Raw genomic sequence first — 9,759 nt, 5'->3', positions numbered from 1 at the left:
TCCTTCTCTTTTTCCTGCTCATAAAGGCTTAATATACCCGAGAACACTGGAACATGAGAACCTATTATATTAATAAGAATATGAAGGTATATTTAGTGAGTTCATAAGGAACTGCTCAATCCAAAGTCATAACCTAGGAAATTTCAGATCCAAGAGCACAGTAGAAGACACCTTGTCATTCAGTACATTCCTGTTAACCCCACATCCCATTAAAGCTTCCCTACTTAGGAAACTATCCAATTAAATAAACATTAAAGTTTCATTTTCCACCTGACCTTGTCACAGAGATAAACAGGAACGGTTGTGAGATCTGGACAAAAGATGAGATAAAGGCTTGTTGGGTTTCACAAGAAAAAATCATATGTGTAAAGGATCAGAGATACTGGACATTGAGGAAAGTTTGTTTACTCATCTCCATGGAAACCTCAGGATTCTCTCAGGCGCTGTTTGGCTGAGAGATGGAATGATGTCATGCAACAGATGGAAGCCATTAAGAGTTTCAAAAGCCAGACATAAAAGGGGCCAAGTGGAAAGCCTGCATGAGAGAAAGGCTGAGCAGCCTTACATGCCTCAATCTGGGCAGCTGAAAGCACACAACCCAGAGATGACAGTTCCTGTGTTCAAGACTCTTAGTTCAGGAAAAGTGTCTCATCTTTCTTTAAAGTGGTCATTATTAAAGTCATGTGTCCTTGACATGTAACTTTCACATTATCACCGATTCCATTATTATTTGTTAAGTGTGCAGATATGTCCTCAGTCAATGAATTACTTACTGGGAAAATTACCTCTTATGAAAGCAAATTTTTGAATAAAAAGTGCTTAATTGGGTCCTTGCTTATGTTTTTACAGAGGTCATCCAGGATATCACATCAGCAAGAAGTCATATAGTTGTACATCTTCAGCAGAACTGAGAGCTTTTAATATCACAAGTGATAGGCAGAGAGAGGGAGACAGACAGAGAGAGAGAGAAAGAGGCATAGAGCCAGTTTCAGAAATAGAGAGACTGAGACCAGCAGAAACGAAGAAATAAAGTGACAGAGACTGGGAGACAGAGACTCCAGTGTGTCTGGTCACTTTCAATGGCATATCAACTTCAAAGTACACTATCCTATAATATAACTCCATAAACAATTATTTTATCTAAAAAGGCTATACCTCATAACCCTTTCCAGACATTTTCTTACTGAGGTCTCCACATTTAAATAGAAGAGCCTCAAGTGTACATTACATCTCAAATCACCAGGAAGTGGAAAAAGATAGAGGGATTTCTGGAAAAGGAACATAGTTATCCTGATACTTTGTCATTCAATACAATGATTGAAGTCCCAGCAACTTCCAACAAATAAAGAAGAGGATGAACAATCTTCTTAGGGGAAAATGTGCACTATTTCCAATATGGAATATTTTTTCTGTTAAAAAAAATGACAACATGATATTTTTTAGGCAAATAAATGGAACCAGGAAAAATCATCCTGGTTGAAGCAACTAAAATGCAGAAAAACAAATATGGTATGTATTCACTTATTAGGAAGTCTCCTAATAGTGGTGGATAAAGTTATAATAGGCCATCTAATTGTTACCAAAACTGTCTTCCACTATGGGAATTGGATGTCAGTTAATTGGGTTGTTGGGCAAGGGCATCCTATGAAAATTGTCAAGCAACCCAGGCTGTTGTTATTTAAATATATTGCTGTCTGCCCTCACCTGTTAGATCATTGCCATGTCCTTGTATCCACAGTGATGCTTCCTTCTGCATCAAATGAGATTGCATACAGATACCCACATCTGATATTATGTAGAGAGAGACTTTAAAACACCCAGTTCTAAAGGGTATTTCCCTATGAATTTCTCTCTTACATCAGTTCTCTGTGCAGACTGAAGTAGTGGAGGCAGGAAGTGTTTCATAAGTAGGGGGAAGCAAGGACACAAGCAGAACAATGCAGTAAGAATTAGGCTGCTTAGGAAGATAATGCAGTCAGATTCGATCAGACCTGATATGCTAGGGTCATATAGACGGGGAGAACTTACCCTATCTGGGAAATAGAGAAAGGGCTGAGGGATAGAAAAAGAAGAGTAGACTGTAGGACTGAAAGGAGAAGAGAGAGGGGCAGCAGAGGGGAAACAAAGTGAACAAATCGTAATAAATAAATACATGAGAAAAACTGTTATCAAGTTGATGAAGTGTACATATTTTTAGGATATGTACATTAGGCTTCTTCTTTTGGGTGTGACAGGGTATGGCAAGGATGAACTCAGTTTTCTTTAAGTGACTTGGCCCTGAGACTCTGTTCATATTTCAATGAGTATGTGAACAATACATACTTCAATTGATGTATTTTAAAAATACAAAATTTTTAATGTTACAAATGGGTAGATATTTGAACCTGGTATCGATAGAAAAGGAGTGTAAAGTATATTATATGAAATTACATAATCAATAAAAATAATATAACTTTTATAATAACTTTTAACAGAGAAATGATTCTGCTAATGGAGGACAGATTTCTGACATTGTATGGCATGCTTTTGAGGAACTCATTAAGTATCACAGTGCCCTGACCATCGGGGCTTCAATGGGGTTCCTCAGGGAGGAGAATGGAAGGAATGGGGAAGGAGGAACAAGAAACGCAAGGAAGGAAGCCAAGTCTGTTTGTCTGATCAAGGCTTCATTTATTAGAAATTTTTACCCAACTTATATAGGGAGAAGGCAGGAAAAGGGGAAGGTTATTAGCTGCTGTAGGAGACAGGAAGAGTGCTTCCATGTGTTAAATAGGGTACCTGCAAGATACCATAGGGATGTATTCTCATGGATGCTCTAACAAATGGGTGTCCTCACAGTCTATCACCCATGAATTAGGGTCCTAGATAACTTTCACTAAATAGCTTTAGGTCTCCCTAAATGACCTTTGCTCACTATTTGGCTTTGCCCTAGTAAACACCTTTTGTCTCCACTAGATAGCTCTGACTCACTAATTGACTTAGGCTTCAGTAGATAGCTTTGGCTCCCAGAATCTTCTCCCTTCTAAAACAATTTAAGAGGCTAGCAGGTAGTTTTCTAGACATGAGGTCTTTTGCAGATGGTGGGCATTAAACAGAGGGGGGAAGTAGTGACCTGATCCTCCCAAGGCTTTTTGCAGCCTTTTTGGGTGCCTTTTTGGGGAGGAGAGGAAGACCCCATCACCACCTGAGGGCATCGCCAGCAGGTTGTGGTTAGGGGCAATCAGACACCAACCTCTATGCAATCAGGTTTGCTTCTCAGGGGACTCAGAATCGGGCAATTGGGCCCTCCCCTTGCAATGTCATCTTGCACCCCATTACGGGTACCCAGGAAAGCATTTATCTGAGTTTCATGATGTTCTCATGAGAGCCAAACAAAAAGTCAAGACCCATGTGATGGACTGTAAGGTGTCTTTCCCCGGCTCAACCAAGCCTCTGTCAGCCAAATCAAGTCTGTGATAATGGATTTGTATGGGATTAGATGCCAGGGAGTCAATTAGTTGTTTTACAAAGCCAGTGAGTCTTTTAATGGCCCATGGGCCGAAAGATATGAGGAGAAGGAAACCCACCAAGGGTTCCAAGACTGAAGGAAGGAGGGTGGTGAGCCAGGGAGAAGTTGAAAACCAATTATGAAACCAACTTTCCTCTTGTTCTCTCTGTCTCTCTTTTCTAAACCTTCTCTAACCTTGGCCATGCTGTCCCTTACAATCCCAGTATAGTCTGTGTAAAAGCAGCGCTCTTCCTTAAGGGCAGCAAATAAGCAGTCATCTTGATTGGAGGTGTCTTCTTTGACATCATTATTGTCAGGAGAAAACTCCTCTTCCACTTGTTGCACCAGGTGTTCCAGTAGCCATCAAGCTGCATCCTTTTCCTGTGACACACAGGAAACACAGACAGCTCCTTGTCCCCATATGAATACAGGGTCGGGTCTATGCCATTGATTTGTTAAAGGATTTTTCCATTTTACTTTAGCAAAAGTTTTTTGGCTTTTGTATGCCAAAATCTATGTGTTGCAGATTTACCATGCTTATCCAAATTTTTCAGAAAATTTAGGTGTCCAGGGGAGTGGCTCCCACTTCTTTGTGTTTTGCAAGTAAATCTTAATTGTTTAGTGAGCATGCTCTAGCATGCCTTGTCCTTGAAGATAGCAAGGTATTCCACTTATGTGAGAAACTTGAAACGGTTGACAATTTTTTTCAAAGATTTCTTAGTATATCTTACTCCATTGTCAGTTTTAAATTGTGTAGGAACTTGTAGAACATTAAAAGCCTGTAGACAATGAGCAATAACATTTTTTGCAGTTTCTCCTGGTTGAGGAGTGGAAAAAATAAGTCAAGTATTGGTATCAATGCAAACATGTACATATTTTTATTTTTTAAATTTAGGAATTATGAGTAATATCCTTTTGCCAAATCTGATTTGGAACCAATCCTTTAGGACTGACTCTTAAACGAGAAACAGGTTGAAATTGAGGACAAATTTTACAAGCCTCGACTATAGTACATGCCTGTTTCTTAGTCAACCCATATTTAAGTCTCAAGTTTTGACTATTAAGATGATGCATGTTATGGGCATCGGGCTCTTTAACTGTAAACAATAAACTTTGGTGGCTTTATCTGCCAATGCATTTCTTTTTAGACAGGGGTCCTGGCAACTTAGAATGAGCATTCAAATGTCCTATAAAAAAGAAAAGTTTCTTTTTTGTATCAGGCTTTGAATTTGTAAAAATAAACTTTTAGCAGGAGAAAATATCTGGATTTGAACTGCAGTCCCTAACCTAGGATAAGACAGAGCTACATATGCACTATCTGTTAAAAAAATGTTTAAAGAATACTTTTTAAGACTTTGAAACACAGCCAATACTGCAGATAACTCTGCTATTTGTGCAGATGTGCTAGACACTTGAAAAGACAGTGTTTTTATTTTATAAGCATAGGCAGCAACACCAGATCTCACTATAGATGGTTTTGAGCCACCATGTTGGTTGCTGGGGATTGAACTCAGGACCTTTGGATGAGCAGCCAATGCTCTTAACTGCTGAGATATCAGCAGCTCTCTCTGTTTATGACTCTGTTATAATAAGCTTACACATGTGAAAATGCCATATTTATTAGATCTTTGACAAATCTGAGAGCCAGCATATTTGAATTGCTCTTTGTCTACCTGTATTATCTGCTCTAAACTGCATCATATAAAACAAAATGTTATATATATATATATATATATATATATGTATGTATGTTTCAGAACCAAATTTTAGATGGATCTACATAGACAAACTTTATGGTTATTTATTTCAAATTTAACCTTAAAAAAAAGCAACCTAAACAAAGGGACTAGGTAAAAAACTCAATCTTTTACTCAACTATAATCTTTAGCATTACTTTAAATCTGCTCTTTTAAAACTAAAATCAAAGCAAAAGTTTTAATTAAACATAATGTGCAAAGGGCCTAGCAAATCTTATTACTCCTACCATATTGCATTAAGACTTAATAGCAAAAAATTTAAAGGACAAAAGTTTTATTTAACATTAAATAGAGAACTAAACTCAGCTTGTAGCTGTCAGCCAAAATGGAATATTTTTTTTTGCCATACCAAATCTATGGGCCAAAAAGAAATCACATTAATTTATTTATTTAGGTGCTGGCAGCCAGGCATATATTTTACATAATGGTTAACAATGATCTGAAAATAACCCTGGATAAGCCTGGACTAACATGGAACTGCAGTTCTTTTTTTCCCTTTAAAAAACCACAAGCAAACATTTTGCATTGAAGAATCTCCAACCTTTTTAAATGCAGAACAACATATTTTACAGTTCTTTTTTAGACTGCCCAAGGGTTATTGTTTTAAAATATCATCAGTCAGTCATCAGTCAGATTTTTGAAATATCATCTGTCCGAGTTTACAGATAATCATACACACAGAGAGACATAAATAAGGAATATAGAAATCTGACATTGTCACCGTAGGGTAACCAGAATGCCCAGGCACCAGGCACCAGGACTTGATTGGCCTCTACAGAACACAAGTCCCACAGATTCCAGGAGTGGACCCTCTTATAGGCTCCCTCCACACACATAGATTTCAGAAGGAGAAGAGCTCTTGTGGCCCTCTACACAGCTTCCAGATGGGCTCCAGCAGCCCTTTTTCCATCCAGAGTAGGGTCCCAGTGACCCTCTTTCCTGGTTCCAAAAAGAGTAGAGCCCCTTTCTTGGAAACTGGAGCATCCTCCAGATTTCCTGGACCAGATTGGAAACTCTCTAATTTTTTCAGACGTCACGAGCAAAACAAAACCATAGACCAAAACAAACAGCAGGCACAAAAACAAAACAGAGTCAAAGACAAAAAAATAAAAAAAATAAAAATAAAAAAAGAAAACTGCAGTACCTGCTTTTAAAAGTCAGAACTAGAAAACCTCAAAATTTATCAGTGAACACAATTTAATCTTTAAAACTAGAAGTGGCTCCATCCCTCTGATTTCTGTCCTAGGGCTGACTGAAGCTGACACTGGCTGAAATCTGGGGGTGGGGGGGTGGGGTAAACTGCCCTTTGGCTGAGCAGTCCTGCTCAGCTCTGCAGCTAGCAGAGGCAGGTCTTAGGCCAATTTTGAGGGTTTGGGCGAGCAAGCAAGCTAGTGTTCTCATCCACCCATTTCTCTGCAAGCCATCCAAGCCTAGCCAGCAATAGAGGAGTAGGAAGGAGACAAGTAGTGTTCCATTCCTCCTCTCACCACGCTACAGCTCTGCTCTGCACCTTCTGCCCGGCTCATATGGGGGCCTTTTCTCTTTGTTTAGGGCAGAAGGGAAGCAGCTCAGGGAAACAGGCTATGAGACTTAGCAGTTTTTTTCCCCTGACTCAGTTTCATCCTCACTATCTAGCTCCTAAATAATTTTTTGCTCTCAAAATACAGAAATCTGTTTGAGCTCCTTTATGAACATGTGAAATAACCTTAGAGTACCTCTCTCTCTCTCTCTCTCTCTCTCTCTCTCTCTCTCTTTCTCTCTCTTTTGTTGACTGCTCTAATTTCACAAGTAACTTTTTAGGTTTTGAGATTACTTTTTGTTTACCCTTACTCCTTGCAACTTGAGGGACTCCTTTAGTCCCTGTAAGAATAAATCTTGTTTACTCAAATCTTGACCCATAACTTGTCGTTCTGACTTACCTCTCAGATCAAGCTCACAAGACTGGTGGCTCTGTGGAGATCTCAGATCTCATGTAGTTTTAGTTCCTGATGGAAATGCTGAATCCTTGTGTATTTTAGTGGCCACTTTGAAGAACAACTTTCAATACAGATCTCTGTACCTTTAGGTCACATTGGGTGCCAGATATGCTCTGACCAGCAGGGCTTCAATGGGGTTTCTAAGGGAGGAGAATGGAAGGAATAGGGGTGGGGGAAGAAGCACAAGGAGGGAAGCCAATTCTGATCAAGGCTTCATTTATTAGAAATTTTTACCCAACTTATATAGGGAGAAGGCAGGAAAAAGGGGAAGGTAATTAGCTGCTATAGGAGACAGGAAGAGTGCTTTCATGTGTTACATAGGGTACCTGCAAGATACCATAGGGATGTATTCTCATGGATGCTCTAACAAATGGATGTCCTCACAGTCTATCACCCATGAATTAGGGTCCTAGATAACTTTCACTAAATAGCTTTAGGTCTCCCTAAATGACCTTTGCTCACTATTTGGCTTTGCCCTAGTAAACACCTTTTGTCTCCACTAGATAGCTTTGACTCACTAATTGATTTAGGCTTCAGTAGATAGCTTTGGCTCCCAGCACCACAGACTCCTGTACATGAACTAGTGGTTACCCATCTACCTCTGACCCCATGACCTCAGGTGGCAACTCTGATCAAGAATTTCTGGCACTAACAATACTTTTAGAGATTTTGTATGAAGGACGCAGATGCTAATGTATCCTAGGCATATAAAATGGACCAATTTCTCTGTCCTGAAGGCCCAGTTTTAACTGTAAATTCCAGAAACAGGAGGGTTCCTCAGTGAGCAATCAGGAGGACACAGTTCCTGATCCAGCCAGGTCAGTCAATACAAGCCTGATTATAGAGGGTTGACAAAAACTATTCTGGAAGAGCACCAGCTGTCAAAAAGTATATTGATGATCAGTTCTCCATTTACATACACCAATCATACTCTATATTAGCAAAACCCATCCCAGCAATTCTCTGGTTTCCTTTTCATTATCCTGCTCATAATGACTTAATACCCCAAAGATCCCTTCACCCTTCCAGACTATTATATCAATAAAAATGTGAAGGTTAATATAGTGAGTACATGAGGAATTGCTCAGTTCAAAGTCACAACCTAGGAAATTTCAGATCCAAGACCACAATAGGAGACCACCTTGTCATTCAATATATTCTCCTTAATCCCTCACCACATTAAAGTTTCCTTTATTAGGAATCTGTCCTGTTAAATAAACATTAAATATTCATGTCCTACATGACATTGCCACAGAAGTAAACAGGAGTAAAGGTATGGGATCTGCATAAAGGGGTAAGATAATGGCTTGTTAGGTTTCACAAGAAAAAGTCACATATGCACAGGATCAGAGATAATGAACACTGAAGAAAGTTTGTTTACTCTCCTAGGAAACCTCAATATTCTCTCAGGTGCTGAATTCCTGAGAGGGAGAATGATATCATGAGAGAGGTGAAAGCCAATAAGAGTTTCAGGAGCCATGTATTAAAAGGACCAAGTAGACAGCATGCATAAGAGAAACTGTGGTCAGCCCTACATGCCTCATTCTGGGCAGCTGAAAGCACACAACACAAGAGATGTCAGTTCCTGTGTCTAAGACTCTTAGTTCAGGAAAAGTATCACATATTTCTTTCTGGTGGTCATTAATAAAGTCTATTATCCTTGACATGTGAGTTTTACATTAAGCAGATTCCATTTTTATTTGTTAAATGCACAGATAATACCTCAGTCAGTGAATTACTTAGTGTGAAAATGCTCCCTGACAAAGGCATCTCTTTGAACTAAGAGCATTTATTTGGTACCTTGCTTATATTTTTATGGAGACCATCAATGATGTCACATCATCAAGCAGTCATCTGGTTGTACTCCTTCAGCAAAACTGAGGGCTTTTCATACTGAACCACAAGCAGCAGGCAGAGAGAGGGAAACAGACTGAGACAGAGAGAGAAAGAGCAAGAGAGAGACAGATTCAGAAATAGAGAGACTGAGACCAACAGAAACAAAGATAGAATGTGACAAAGATCTAGAGAGAAAGAATACATTCTGTCTGGTCATTTTCATTGGTATATCAACATCACAGTACACCCTCTTGTAATATAATTAGAATTATATTATCTAACAAGGCCATACCTCCTAGGCGTTACCAGGCATTTCCTCACTGGGGACTAAACATAAATAGATGAGCTTCAAGTGGATATTGCAATTTAAATCACCAGAAATTAGAAATAGGTGGAGGAACTTCTAGGCTAAAAGAACAACGTTATCCTGATAGTTTTTCATTCAATACAATGATTAAAGTCCCATCAACTCCTAAGTTCTAAAGAATAGGACTGAGAATCTCCATTGGGGAAAACGTCCAATATTTCCATAACAGAGTATTATTCAGATAAGAAAACAACATCATGATATTTTCAGGCAAATGGATGGAACAAGGAAAATCAACCTTGGTGAAGTAACTAAAATCCAGAAAAACAAATATGGTATGTATTCTCTTATTAGGAGATCTCCAAATAGTGGTGGATAAAGTTCCAATAGGGCATT

This window comes from Meriones unguiculatus, assembly GCF_030254825.1.
Source record: "Meriones unguiculatus strain TT.TT164.6M chromosome Y unlocalized genomic scaffold, Bangor_MerUng_6.1 ChrY_unordered_Scaffold_25, whole genome shotgun sequence".
NCBI lineage: Eukaryota > Metazoa > Chordata > Mammalia > Rodentia > Muridae > Meriones > Meriones unguiculatus.
The sequence above is the reverse complement of the archived record's forward strand: the minus strand, read 5'-3'. Positions refer to the sequence as shown.